The sequence below is a fragment of the Macaca thibetana genome, chromosome 7, assembly GCF_024542745.1.
Source record: "Macaca thibetana thibetana isolate TM-01 chromosome 7, ASM2454274v1, whole genome shotgun sequence".
Lineage (NCBI taxonomy): Eukaryota > Metazoa > Chordata > Mammalia > Primates > Cercopithecidae > Macaca > Macaca thibetana.
In genome coordinates this window covers 95,127,476-95,142,275 of record NC_065584.1, presented here as the reverse complement: position 1 = coordinate 95,142,275, position 14,800 = coordinate 95,127,476, and the positions used below count along the sequence as shown (strand labels likewise).

Here is a 14,800-nt window from a genome sequence, read left to right as displayed (position 1 = left end):
ACACAGCTTGCGGTCTCTGATTATTGGTGATTCCAGAGAGCAGCGGTCAATCGCAATAGCTGTAACGCTATGATCACTATAATAAGCTTGCCTGACCTTCTCTGCCATGTTAAGTGGTTTAAATTTATTTGCCCAACAACAGAAGAGCTTTCATTTAAAGTCACAGAACATTCAATTCAATTTAAAGATGTAGTGTCTTCTTTCCTCTTCTTCCCCTTCCGTATCTTTCCCTACTTCATACACCTACATGCCAAGCTTACTAATTGTTTTACCATTCTAAAACTAGCCTGATACCTGAAAAGCAAATTCCTTCAGTTCTTAAAGATTCCAATTGCCATTTTCTTTTTTGTTATTTCTTGCTTTAAGACATTTGAAACACTTTGTTTTTTTCTCTATTTAAGTTTTGTCCATGGTTTAGGTTTAATGTGTGCTACATAAAAAGTCAAGAATCCATGAGCTGGGTGGTGCTAAGCACCCCAGCTTGGGAACCAGGGGTATAGTTCCATTTTTGTCCATAATTAATGGGACCTTGAACCAATATATCTTTTTTTTTGCTTAGGGCAGTTTCTTCCAACTTGGTAAATGAGGGGAAAACCGCCAGGTGATCTACCTTAGAACCTCTTTCCATTTGGAACATACTTATGTTTTAGATCTCTCTACTTAATAGTTTCATATAAATGGCAGAGTTATAACTTGGCAGCTAAGATAAAGTGATGATAGGACCTTTAAGGACTTCCTAACTGTTTCTCAACAAAGTTTTATGATGGAGAAAATATGCAAACCACAAATGACTAAAGCCTTAAATGGTTAGGGAGTTGATGCACCTCCCCACCCCCACCCTTGGTTTAAGTGGAAATCTCTTGAAAAGGGTACCCCTGACACTTCCACCAATTTCCTGGTAAGAGGCACGCCAAAAATACCAAGGAAGTAGTTTTCCTTAGAATACTTTAGTTCCTGTGCTATAGGATCAAAGCAGGAAGTGAAGAGAAAAACACCACAAATAATCAAAAGACTTCCTGCCTTAGTTTGACATTCTCAAGCAGTTAGGTCTGAATTCACATAGGATGCTGGGTACCTCTAAGGTGACTTTTCTTAGACATTGTCTCTAGTTTCCACTTAAGACAGTGCCCAATAGTACTGCCAAGCCATCTCTTAACCATACTTGACTCGGCTATGTTAAGTACCATGTTGAGTTAAAAAAAAAAAAATGCAAAGCATCGTTCCTCCTTGTGTCAGACTCCTTACTGCGGCCTCAAAGTACCAGGCTCCTTCTCAGCATGAGGGTATTTGCAAATGCTATGTGCTTTCTCTGCCTAGAATGCCCTTCTACTCTTTTTCTCTTCAAAATCCAATGTCAGTGCCTTCTGAATCCCTATTCACTCTTTAAAATTTTGTGTGGCATTATCCCTCTTCCAGAATGCCTCTTATACCATCCTATTAAGGATTCACCATAGTACCCAAGGCACACTTTTATCTCAGCACTTTGCGCATCTATTTTATTTACTGCTCCATTTTTCTGTTTTCCCTGGAAATTTGCACTTTGTATCTCAGGTCTCTGCCAAAGAACTTGGGGCTTGGGAAGTGTCCAACTGATGTTTGAAAATTAATAAATGAATGGAGGAATACATCTTATTGTAACTGCTATATAACCATTACAAAAGGCAGTGGCTTTAGACAGCTAGGGCTTATGATCACTCATGCATCTGGAGATCAGTTGGGAGATAGCTGATCACAGCTAAGCTTGGCTGGGATGGCTCAGCTGATTGTGTTCTCTGTGTTCTTCGTCTTCCCCTTGGGACAAACGGTGCTGGCCAGGTATGCGCTCGTGGCTAAGCACAATTATAAGAAAGAAAGCAACACCATGCAATGCCTCTTAGGATGTGCTGTCACTTCCACCTTATTCTTTTGGCCACAGCAAGTCATATGGGTAACCCTAAGTCAAGGGACAAGTTTGTATAGTTACCTCCTTAAGTCACACGTGAAAATCACACATCATAGGTCATGGATACAAGGAGAGATAAAAAATTGGTCACAGTAATAAAACCAAACCTGTCAAAAACAAAATACTAACAACCATATTAAGAACAGAAAATTTGAATACTAACAGAGCCATTTGACCAGTCTCCAGTATTAACTACTCTATCTTCATTTCACCAACATATAACCCAGTCACTTTAATGGTATATGTGTCCCATAAATATTTACCAGATTGTGTTAGATCATAGGAAGTAAATAGAGAAATCACAATTGGATGAGTCCTGGTAAATTTAATTTTATGCTTTTTTAAAAAGAAAATATGCACAGCAGACAGATGCAAGTGTTAGGGACACACAATGAAAAGCTAAATGATGTTTATCTTGTATGTATAAAGACGCTTTTACTTTTGTTTACATACGTCACCATGGAAGCTGGTTTAATAATATTTAAGTCACCCTGGTGGTTCCACATCCAATGACTCCCTTTCTCGGGACACCTTCTTATTTTCCTTATAACAAGCTTGGGGAAAGTTCAGGTAGGCATTGCTGGGACATCTTCTTTTCAGAGTTTCTGCTCAATCACAGAGCTGATGTTAAATCTCCAAAGTCGAGGCGTTGATTTACCAGGAAGAACATAGTTAACTTAAAAGCAGAAAAAGTCCTGGTGGTAATCAAGCCCTGTGAATTCCTGGCCCTCTTCCCCAGAGGCCCAGTGAGGCCCACTCAATGGGCCAACCCCACACCACGCATACTGGATTGGTGGTCCTCTTATCATAGAAAATTCCACCAGAGTGGCCAAAACATACAAAAGGAAGCACACAAGAAAAATGTGAATATAATATGCAGGCCCTGGATTGAGTTTTATGAAAAGAAAAAGAAAGAAGGGAATTTTTCTTAGTTCTTTTTCATAGTTCATAGGACAACAAATAACAAGACAGATTGCTTATCAAATGTGAGTAGTTTTACTATTTTTAGTGGCAAATTAGGCACTAAAAGGGCAGGTTTAAAGTCTCTCCTAATTTTGTCCTATAATCAGATAATTTAAATTTGACTATAAATAGAATCATACATTTTCCCACGATCTGCCTTTCATTTCACACAGTAAGAGTTGTATTATTTATTGAAAATATACCAATCCAGGCATTCTCAAAACTTCTTTCTTTCTTGACTTTAGTTTGTGATAATAAAGTATGATATCGGAATCCTGCCCTGTGGCTGCAAAACATTAAGTTCCTTGAGGCAATAAGATGCTTGTTGTTCTCGTTTAATCTACCAGCATTTCAGAATCCTGTACTTCCAATTTCAGAAGGAGTAAAAGATGAGAATGTGCTGTCCTCTCTTGCCTGGCCTGACCCAGTCTCCCTGATTTGTTTCAATATGCAGAGGCTTCCCTATATAAGCCAACTCCAACTCCAGCGTTTGGATTTTTCTGCGTTTTTCCATCTTTACAGTTCCTCTCCATTTCCTTCCAAGAAAAAGTGTGCAAACGACAAATGCATGTTCTGATCATATTTGAGCAACAAAATCTTGACAGCGTTCTCACGACCATCAGGAAAAAAAATTCCTTCCATGAACCTAACCCTAGAAAATGCAAAAATTATTGATAAATATAATGCAGTGGTCAACTTCTTATCTGTAGCCTACAAAACATTAGACATTAGTTTGTTGATGGGAATTAATACGGCCTAAAGTCCTCATTCATTCTTGACAGTTCTATCGTATTACTGCAAAAGATGCTAACATGTTAGTTGCTAGAGGTGGGGGGCAGGGGAGAGGGAATTGACAGAGATGGGAAACCAAGCTGCTTTGCAAATATTCACAGCTGCAGCTTTCTGTAATCATGCTCCTCTTTCCAGTTTCCAGTGGACTTTGAAAAGACAAATTCATAAGAGTTATTTAGCCATAAAAGGGAATCAACTCCTAAGCCCGGCTTCCTGAAGACCTCAGAAACTGAATTACCGCAGCACTCCCTGAGGTCCAGAGCACAGATTTTTGTTCCCCTCCCACATCCCTATCCCGAAGAAAAGAGTTTTCCCACTAGCTAAAATAATTAAAAACATTCTCAGAATAGAACACAAAATGTTCCTGGTTTTAATACGAGCCTATTTTTCAGGGAAAAAAAAAATCAATGTATTGCATATTTACAGTTTGATATTGCAACAGTAGTGAAACTATCCGTGTGAGGACTTAATTGCATATAAAAATAAATAAATAAAATGTGCAAGGGTAGTGTGTTCTTTCTTGATGTTCTTCTGCCTACCTTTTTGACTTGTTAACTAACTTCAGGGGAGAATCCTTAAAAGGAGCAATACACCAGCCCATATAAAGTCACTGGTTATCTCTGAACAGGAACTTAGCTTTTTAAATCCTGTCTAGGTAAATTACCTTTCCAGTGCAGGGTATTTCCTTTTAGGAGATTCCTTGGGAAGAGTCTCCAGGGAACTGACTAACTTTTTAATGGTTCACTCAGATTAAGAGGAAGGAAATGTGAACTCCTTTAGGGGGAGGAGGCACCACTCTAGGCTGTCTGCATCCTGTAATTCTTCCCAAGTCCGTGAATCATACTTTTAAGACTCCTTTTCAAGGGCATTTGTCTTCCTTTAAGAGAAGGCCAAAGCAGAAAAGACGAGTTTTAAAATAGGTCTCAATCAAGCTTTAGCCATAAAAACAATTGCATGATTCTCTCACTGACTACCCAGGAAAGGTTGCACCGAATCCCTTACCTGCATGCCTCCCCTCACCTTGCACAATACTCTTCCTTTCTTTAGTTTCAGAATTAAAATGACTTTTCATATCATCTCAGCATCTTTGAGCTACAATTCTGTACAACTCTTCCGTTTATAGCCAGCCACTGACACTGATTTCATTTATGCCAATGGCATTGGAAGAACTGAGCTACGATAACATTTTTCAAAATCATTTTAGATAGAAATCTGGCTTTGAAAATAATGTCTTCACTTAATAAAATATCTACTATGTAGACAATTATAGACTATTTTTATACCTTTTCCACAAAGTATGAACATTTCTGAGAATAAATTTATCAGTGAATAAAGTTTATCAGAGGTTGAAGCATTTAGATCCTTCCAACTTCTATAGAAGTATGAAGTCACAGGAGCACATTTCTAAAAGGCTACGATGTTACAATACCAGTTACTCAACCAATAAAGTGTATTTATTGAGTATCCGTTAAGTGGTGATTTCTATTATTTTCAAGGTCCTGCAAAGAGTGGAAAAAGCCAGGTATGGTGGCTCACACCTGTAATACCCTCACTTTGGGAGGCTGAGGCAGGAGGATGGCTTGAGCCCAGGGGTTCCAGACTAGCTTGAGCAACATGGCAAGACACCTGTCTCCTATTTAAAAAAAAAAAAAAAAGAGTGGAACAACCCTGTCAGAATGTGCAAATGGACAAATGTATAATGAAATGGAATATCCACAGAAAGTACACCAAGAATGAACACTAACGTAAACTGTGAACTTCGGGTGGTGATGATGTGTCACTGTAGGTTCATCAGTTGTAACAAAGGCACCTGTCTGGTGGAATTGGGAGGACGGCACTACATGTAAGAATGTGAGGGTATATGAGGCCCAGCGTGGTGGCTCATGCCTGTAATCCCAGCACTTTGGGAGGCCGAGATGGATGGATTACCTGAGGTCAGGAGTTCGAGACCAGCCTGGCCAATGTGGTGAAACCTTGTCTCTACTAAAACTACAAAAATCAGCTGGGTGTGGTGGTTCACACCTGTAATCCCAGCTACTCAGGCGGCTGAGGCAGGAGAATTACTTGAACCTGGAACGCGGAGGTTAGAGTAAGCTGAGATTGTGCCAGTGCACTCCAGACTGGGTGACAGAGCGAGACCCTGTCTCAAAATAAAAATTTAAAAGTATATGAGAAATCTCTGTTCCTTCCTCTCAATTTTACTGTAAGACTAAAACTGCTCTAAAAAATTAAAGTCTTTAAAAAAATGTTCAAAATGAATGGATTCAAGGTGAATTTAGATTATATTTAAATTAACAGGATTCTTAGAGTTGGTTTGAACAGTTCAGTAGCAATTCCTTAATCTAAAAGTCTCTACACAACATTTATTTTTGACCTAAATTGATTTCATTTGTAGCAAAATGTGACCCACACCTATGTGGACGATGCAGTCTTTATTTATCCCAGTTAGTGTGTATTCATATGTGCCATTGCATACATATTAATGGATGCCACCCTAGACCCCCTGGTGATGGCAGATAATATTGGGCTTTGTGGCCAAGATATCTTCCAAAATCCTAACAGTTCTGAATTACAGGACACATCTCATCCCAAGAGTTTTGGATATGAGATTGCAGACAAAAATATACTGAAAGAGAGAAAGGAAGGAAGGAAGAAAATAATAGAAAAGAGTTGTGTTCTGTTTTATCCCTTCTCTGATTTCTTGAGAGCTCCTAGTCTTAGATTTCCATGCAGGTCTCCATTATTATAATGGTCCATTTTTTAATTGAAATTTATTTTCAGTACTAAAGTGCAAAAAAACCTAGAAATGTAATTGTGATTTCTACTTAGGAGGACCTCAAAGGTTTTGTATGAATGCCTGTAGCCTGCATTTCGTTTCTATAAGTCTGTTTCAACGGAGCACTCAGAATAGATCTTTCTTTCCTCTCATTCTGGGTAGAAATGTCAGAAATGTGAGGCTAAGGATTTAAAGCATAAATTAGGGGTTTATTGATGAAAAGAAAGAAAGGAGGAAAGGATTGAAAGAAAGAAGAAAGAAGGAAAGAAAGGATGGAAAGAAGGGAGAAAGGAAAAAGAGAAGAAAACAAGAGAAAGGCAAAAAGAAACTTTAGTCTGTAGACTCTACATTAAAATGTTTCTCCATGCTTAAGACATCTTGAAAGAAAAGATGTCAAAGGCAAATTCTAATATTCTAAAACTGCAATCCAATTGCATAAAAACATAAATTTAAATCATTTGGAAGAAAATATTTATATATCCTATATTTTTGTTTAGAGCTGATCTCCATAAAATCTCTTATAATATACAGATCCATATTACAGAGATTATATATACAAATATTTTATTGCTTATGCATAAAACCTGATTTGTTGGGGGATATAAACTATGGCTTTCTCAGGTATCACTGCTACTTGATTGTTCTGAGTATTGGCTTTCTGACAGGGATTGGAATGAAGCCATTTTTATTAATTTAGTTATTTTTGCTGATATAAAAGGCCGTCTATCATGTTAATGATGTATCGGTCTGCGGTCCCACCGAACAATAATTACAGAATGTTCCTAATAGTAAATCATTTGTCACAATCACAGCTCAGTACAACAACCTTTTGTTGAGCAGGGGAAGACATTATCTGAATAGCAATACACCTTTATGCGAACCGATGAGAGGTCTTACACAGACCAGTCCGGCAAATACCTGAGAGTTCCACGTCTGAACTGTCCATCCCCACATTGCAACTTGGGGATGTGCACTGTGATCTGCTGAATTTTCTCCAGTGTTAGCCTATCTAACACAATGAAAACAACACGTTTTGCCCAGGGAAGAACAGATGAGGTTTCACAAGAATGTAAAAGAGACTGCTCTGAAAAGGAGAAGAAATCAAATAATCGAAAAAAGGAAAATATTAAAGGTTTTACTTCCATTTCCCCTTTCAGCAAGAATTGGGCACAGAAACGATATAATACTCAAAAAGAAAAATCGAAGTTAACAAAAAGGCATTGCTATCTAAATTAAATGAAAGCCCCATCATCAGAATGACATAACGGTCAAGTTCTTCTTTGTAAAGATTCACAAATTGCTTTCAGTTATTTTTGAGCACTATTTGTAAATCATAAGAGCCAACATTTTTGGAGTATTTCTACGTGCAGGGAAACTTTTCAAAATAGACTTAATTTTTTTAGAACAGTTTTAGGTTCACAACAAAATTGAGTAGAAGGTACAGAGATTTCTCATACAGCCCCTGCCCCCTGACTGCTGCCCCACCTCCCCTGTTCCACCCAGCCCCCTCCCCCTTGTTACAATTTATAAGCCTACATTGACACACCTTTGTCACCCCAGGTCCACAATTTACATCAGGAACTCTCTTAAGGACTTAATGTGCATTAATTCTTTTCAGGGTTTCAAAAACTTTGATATTAGCTCCATTTTAGAGATAAGGGAACTGAGGCAGAGAAGAGTTAAGTCGCATCAGGGTGATTTCTGAGATTTGGTCAATTTCAAACCCTAACCTGGTTGATTAACTACTTCTCATTATCAAAGTACTCCAGTGAAAATAAATCAACAACATCTGTTGGATACCCATATGCTTGTTGAGATTTTGGTGAGATGATGTCAATCATGCCAGTTTGGCAAGAATATCCCCATTTCATGGACAAAGTAACCCAACTTCAGAGGAGGAAAAGCTAGGATTTCAATACTGGTCTATGACATGAAGCCTGCATCATTATCACATGACCCCTCTGTCCCCATATTCCCATGTTCTGTAGGAAAAGCTGCCCAGTTAATGAGTAATTGTGTCATGCATGGCTTGAGTGACTGTGTTTTTTATAACAATGATACTCAATCTTGAGGTCCATGGATTTTATAAAATCACAGAAACAACTAACTTCACTTTAAGGGTATGTACTTCTATTTTTTATTTTCTACACATATGAATTCTTGATTAGACACTTTATTGAGACAGGAATGAGTGTATGTAAAGGAAGAAATTCTAAAATATTTGTTCATTAAGTCCAGTGACTTGAAAATAACCTCAAGATCAATTAAAATACAGGAAGTAGAGGGAGCCATAAGTTGTGCTATGAATTTAAAAGATCACATCACAGAAAAGAAAAAGATTTTTTTTAAAGCATCAACAACAGAAATTGTTCTAGAAGTTTATGCATGGGCTTCCCAATTTTCTTTGTGTTTTAAAAAACCATGCATAGACCTCTTGCTCTTTGATTGCCCCAAAATGAATTTGGAAGGCTCAAATTAGCATTAAATGGAATAACTTGTAAGTACCCCCTCCCCTCAGACACTTACCCTTTCTTTCATTGTCTAGAATTCTGTTGGAGATACCCTTGGACTCCAACAGGCAAGTCAAATTTGCTTTTCTAGTGTCAAATCCAAAATACCAATTAAGTTGAATAGGGAAATGAATATGCTTATAAATTTTTGACAGCCGCTGATAGCGATAAGGAAGTCCTTGGTCATAACTTGAAATCAGTTATCAGGGGATACCAGAGGAGCAGAAAGTTGTTTCTTGCCAAGCCCTTGCAGCCTCTTTTCCTCACACTGGCCAGATGGCCTGGAGGTGGCACTTCCAGCTGCTTTTGGAAGGAACCTGCTGCAAACACACAGGCATTCTTGACACTGCCACCACACTGCTTTCCAAAGGGAAGAAGTCCTGTTTGAAAAAACAAAAAAAATCAAATGGCTTCCTCTTGCCCCAACCTCGCTGTCCCCTACCCCTATGTTCTGTCCAGAAGAAAAATCCCTCAGCCGCAATGGTTGTTTTTATTAAATTCTCCTCAATAAAAAGCTCAGGCAGGATTTATTAGGTACTCAGGGCGGACGTTTAGTATTTCGCCAGTTATTAAGTGAAAATCAATAGAAAGCAAAGAAAATGGAAGTCACTGCACTGTTAGCGCACCGTTGTCGCCCAGATATTATGTCGGCTGTCTTGTAGATTCATGACAGACGAAAGAGGCCGGGAGAGAACTTTCTGCTTACATTGCACGAGCCAAAGTGGGGTTATTCATTAGAGCAGGCAGCCGGCCAGATGGATTTCCAGTTCAGTTTTACCATTTATCTTTAAAACGCCTGTATCGAGTGAGAAAGAACACTGATATTATGTGATATCAATGGCAGGTTTATGTATCTAAATCAGGATTTATTGTTATTTTGTTCCAAAGACCTTTTTTTCTCAAGAAATACCATTTCACTGGAAGAAAATAATAGCTAAAACCTTGTCAAAGATAACCTTTCATGCTGTCCGTGCACCACTAGCTGTAAAACAAATAGAACCCAGTATATAAATAGTTTTAACCACATCCTTACAAATCATTTCTTCTGAATCTGTTTTCCCCATTTCAATGTATATATTTTTTAATGCCACATACATGATTTTGGGTCATTCAATGTTTTTCTTGCCTGTAGTTTAGCTCTAAATAATGTCAGCAATTGTTTTAATTCCATCTAAAAGCTTTAGCTGTTTTGTGTTCTTCTGTGGAATGCCACATTTCTCAAAAAAATTCTTTGGAAAAGCAAAGTGATCTGCTGTTTTTTTTTTCTTCCCCGCCTTAGAATGAGCTTTAGAGTCAAAAATACTCATCATCTTTTTTCAACTACTTCAGGGCCTTCAAAAGCCAGGACGTGTTTTCTTTTCACTGGAATTGACATTTTTGGTAGCATCCGGGTTTTCTGATTCCCTCTCTTCTAAAGGACAGATTACAGCAGACTTGGGCAGATCGGACCTCCAGTCAATCCTGCTAAGTAAGGAAGGTGGCCAAACACCAGAATGAACCATGGTATCCACTTTATAAGCCGCTCTCAAGAAAATACAGTCAATATATTTGTAAAATGTCATTAGTGACACTTTGTGATTAGGAGAAAAATTACACCTGGGGTTTGACTGAAGTGCTTGCTAATAAAGAACTGTGAATGTATTTTTAAGCTACCTTATTTTTACTTTTTCTCTCCTTTGGGTTTTGGAAAAGAGAAGATATATTTAGCTTTATATGGACCAATATTAGATAGTAGCCAGACAAGGTTATTTAAAGACGAATATGCATTTTTTTCTTTTCTTTCTTTTTTTTTTTTTTTTTTTTTTTTGAGATAGAGTCTCACTCAGTCACCCAGGCTGGAGTACAGTGGCACGATCTCAGCTCACTGCAACCTCTGCCTCCCGGGTTCAAGCGATTCTCCTGCCTCAGCCTCCCAAATAGCTGGGACTACAGCCACCACGCCCAGCTAATTTTTTGTGTTTTTAGTAGAGATGGGGTTTCACTGTGTTAGCCAGGATAGTCTCAGTCTCCTGACCTTTTGATCCGCCCACCTCAGCCTCCCAAAGTGCTGGGATTATAGGCGTGAGCCACCGTGCCCGGCCAATGTGCACTATTAAGTGTCACTAACTTAGAAAAATTATCTAAAAACCAACTGAAACTTTTTGCTACCATTGGACAAAAGTGATATTATACTGAAAAGTAAGAAAATAAAAGTAAACAATAGATTATAAACTATTTGTTCCTTGATAGTCTTCTTTATCTAACTGATAGTCTTATCTAACTAGCTAAATTGCTCAATCAAATTGAAGAGCTCAATTATACCAGAAATCCCTTCTTGTAGTTTTCTATTTAGCAGTTTTTCTCTTTTTAAATCTATGTTGACAATCCAAATGGCATTTTCCTTTTAGAGGGCACCCTCCAATAAAACACAAAAAGTTCTTTATAATTCTCACTTTTTAAGAAAAGTGATTCTAAAGCCCTGTATATATGTATGCATGTGTGTTTGGACCTGTTGATCAGGAGGCAATAAAGAATAGTGGTTAAGAAAATGGGCTCTGAAACTAGATTACACAAGGTCAAATCACAGTGTGTCACTCCCTGGCACTATGATTTGGTGAAGTTATTACAGCGCTGGGCCTCAGCTTTCTCATCTGCATAAAAAAGACGATAACCTTATAGATTTCTTGCCAAGAATACAGGGGTCAATATAGGTGAAGGTCATAGACTATCACTTGCTCAATATTAAGTCCTCAAAGCATCAGGCAGCTATTACTTTGAGTATACCAAATCCAGAACACCAACTCATCCATGTTGATGCTTTGATTTTCCAAGAAGATGGAATATAGTCCCACAGAGATTCAGTTAACCCTCCATTTTCATATTTACTAATGTATTTAGACCCTGCAGAAAGATACAGTCTTAAGCTTCAGCTGTAATGAGAATCTCACTTAAACCAAAATTTTGTATTAAATAAATTTGCCTTAAAGAAGTCTCTTTCTTTGTGGGATCAACATTCAATCTGAAATACTAAAAATAGTCTATGGGCAAAACCACATTATTGATTTACTAACAGCTGTACTGATACAATAGTCATGAGGCTTAATGTCTGATTGGGGACCTATTTATAGACATGTTAATTTGTTGAAAACAATGTCTAGTTATTTCATTCTAACAAATAACATTAGCAACACATGCAGTTATGAGAAAGAAATGATATTACTAATTAATATGACTTGAGCAGTGAGAAAACTAAGACATTAATGCCAAAGAAAATCAAAGTTGATGACTTGGATTCATTGCCCATATGCATCATGTCACTTGAATAGTTGCCAAGGCTATGTCTTACTTTGACTTTATAGTATCAGCCCACTAGCCTTTTATCTTGCTTACCCTCTCTAGACATCAGGATTCTTACTTGTAGAGGGAGTATAATACACCTTCGTTATCACCCTACAGTTGAGGACTGAAAGAGAAAGCATAAAACACTTATTAAAAGAAAATGATACTTTATACAGTCAGGCTGGTGGGAAAATCAGTACAATTAATAAAACAGTGATGTTAGAAAAGAGTGACTACTGTCTACTTTATTGCCTATTCATAGATACTCCTACATGTGTTCAACAAAAATTGTTTGAACGCCAAGGACATGGAGGTTCAGAGCCTAAGTTGACCTCAGCTGCCTAGCCCCACCCTCCCATCTCCCTCTGGGTGTCTGTAAGTGGTTTAAACTCTCTGTGACTCAGATTCCTTGTTTGCAATATTGGAATAACAATAGTGCCAGTTATGTACTAAAGGAGATAAATAGTACTTACTTATGTATTCAGTAAGATCATACATATTAAGTGCTTAGAATAGTGCCTAATAAACACTCCATTATGGTTTCACCATTATTTGCTTTCCAAGTGCACAATATAATGCTGATCAATTCAGAAGACAAGACTCTGACCTCATGAGCTGATCAGAAAATCGGCCTCATCTTAGATCAGAAAATTCAGATAAACATATAGGCAACTTTTATAGGGTGGGATATTAAAAAAGGACATCCTAACTCTTATTGAAGGCGTGAGATGGAGGTAGAAAAGATTTCCTTGTGGAAGTGATAGCTAAGCTGAAAAATTAAAGATGAAGTCAGAAGGTAGAAAAGGTGGCTATAAGCCTGAGGTGTTTAACGAAACCCCTGCAATAAAGGAATGGCCTATAGCTGCACTTTCCAATATGGTGGCCACAGCCACATACAGCTATGGATGGCTTGAAACGTACCTAAGGCATGAGAGGAACTAAATGATGTTCATTCATTTTATTTTTTTTTTCAAATTTAAATTTAAATAGCCACAAGAACTTAGTGGCTAAAGCACTGGGCAGCTCAGCTCTAGACAGAGGGAAAATCATGTGCAAACAGATAAGAGAATTCTTATATTCTGAAGACCTGATAATTTGAAAAATAGCAGATTCCTGAAGGATGCGACTTCTGGAAATTAGCAGAGGTGATGCATGGTTTACTGCAAAGTTCAGGCTTTCACTGAGGCTATGGAAAACCATTGAATAATAATAAGGATAGTGATACAATCAGATTTGAAATTTAGTAAGATCTCTCCAGCTACAGTTGTAATAGTAGCTAGAATTACTAACACTTTATAGTTTACACACTTTTCGGATAACCTGACCTCTCTTAATATTCAAATCCCTTGTATGAGATAAATCTATACTTTCTTTTCTATATCTTATTTATTTTGTCTCCAATCAGCAGCCTATGCTCTTGTCCACACCCCTTGGAAGACAGACCTGATAAAAGGAAAACATTTGTATGATATCAGTGCACAGACTCATTCATTAGGATGTTCATAAATTAATCTGGAAAACAGCAGCAGTTACTTCCAAAGAAATGTTTAAGAATCATTTTCCTCAATGTGACTTGCCTGTAGAGGTACAAATGCATTCAGTCGTGGTCCCATGGGCCGTCCCCCACTCCCAGCACGTTAGTTAACTCCTCTTGCTATTGCCGGTGAGAGCCTGAGCTGCTCTGTGCGCACGGAGTGATGAGGGATGAGCCTGCCTCACCCGGCTTCCTGCGGACTTCCCCTCACTCGCACATCTGTATCCCTCCTTGCCTCGCAGACAAGTTACAGAGAGAATCCGGACTAGGCAGGGGTATCCACTGCAATACGCTGACAGTCTCTGGCTGCTGACCTGAATCTCCATGTCAGGTCTGAGTAGATAAAAGATGGCATTTCTGTGAGTGGAGATGAGGAAGGAGCACAGCCACTCTGCCCTAGAATCAGCGCTTCTTCCCAACACTTGCACACACCTGCAACTTTAACTCAGCATTTCTCTTAGTAAGAAATTTTCAAAAACAAAAGTACGCTAACATTTAATTTGATTACATCGTTATTTTTTCTCTCTTTTTTAAAGGAGGAATATTAATAAAAGCACATTTCCTTAAAAAAAAAAAAAAAAAAAAAAAAACAGGGACTGTAAATGCTGCACTAATTTAATTACACACTGGCACCGTAAGACACTAATGTAAATATTCTGGTGAGTAGGCATAAGACACTTGAAGTAATTACTTAAGGACTCCCTTTCAAAGAATCTCTCCCTTTTTTATTAAATGCCTTTTAACATTAGCACTTTCTTCCTGACAAATTAAATGAAATTTCATTACTCTCCCTGACTTAATGGCATTAGGTTCCCGCCTAGGTGTGAGTTAACCCTCCCAGGACAGCTGACAAGGGCTCCCACACTCAGTCAAAATGGCACTGTCCGAACTCACAAGAGAAAAGAAGCCTCGAAGAATCCTTTGTGTTTTTACCAGAGCTTCCAGAATCCTTCATTTCTTTGATG

At 38.1% G+C, this 14,800-nt stretch overlaps 1 long non-coding RNA gene across 3 annotated transcripts; it reads right to left on the bottom strand.

The window, feature by feature from the left end:
• Positions 1–1,010: 1,010 nt before the first annotated feature.
• LOC126959368 (uncharacterized) lies at positions 1,011–12,428 on the bottom strand. 3 transcript variants are annotated; one of them, XR_007727502.1, is made up of 4 exons: positions 12,353–12,428; positions 9,690–9,779; positions 4,362–9,363; positions 1,011–3,557 (listed from the first exon to the last, which is right to left on the bottom strand). It is a non-coding gene; the product is annotated as an uncharacterized LOC126959368 (long non-coding RNA). The 3 variants fall into 3 exon arrangements; XR_007727503.1 differs by having other exon boundaries at positions 1,016–3,557; positions 9,000–9,363; XR_007727501.1 differs by lacking the exon at positions 1,011–3,557 and having other exon boundaries at positions 6,526–9,363; positions 9,610–9,779.
• Between the last annotated feature and the right edge of the window lie 2,372 nt (positions 12,429–14,800).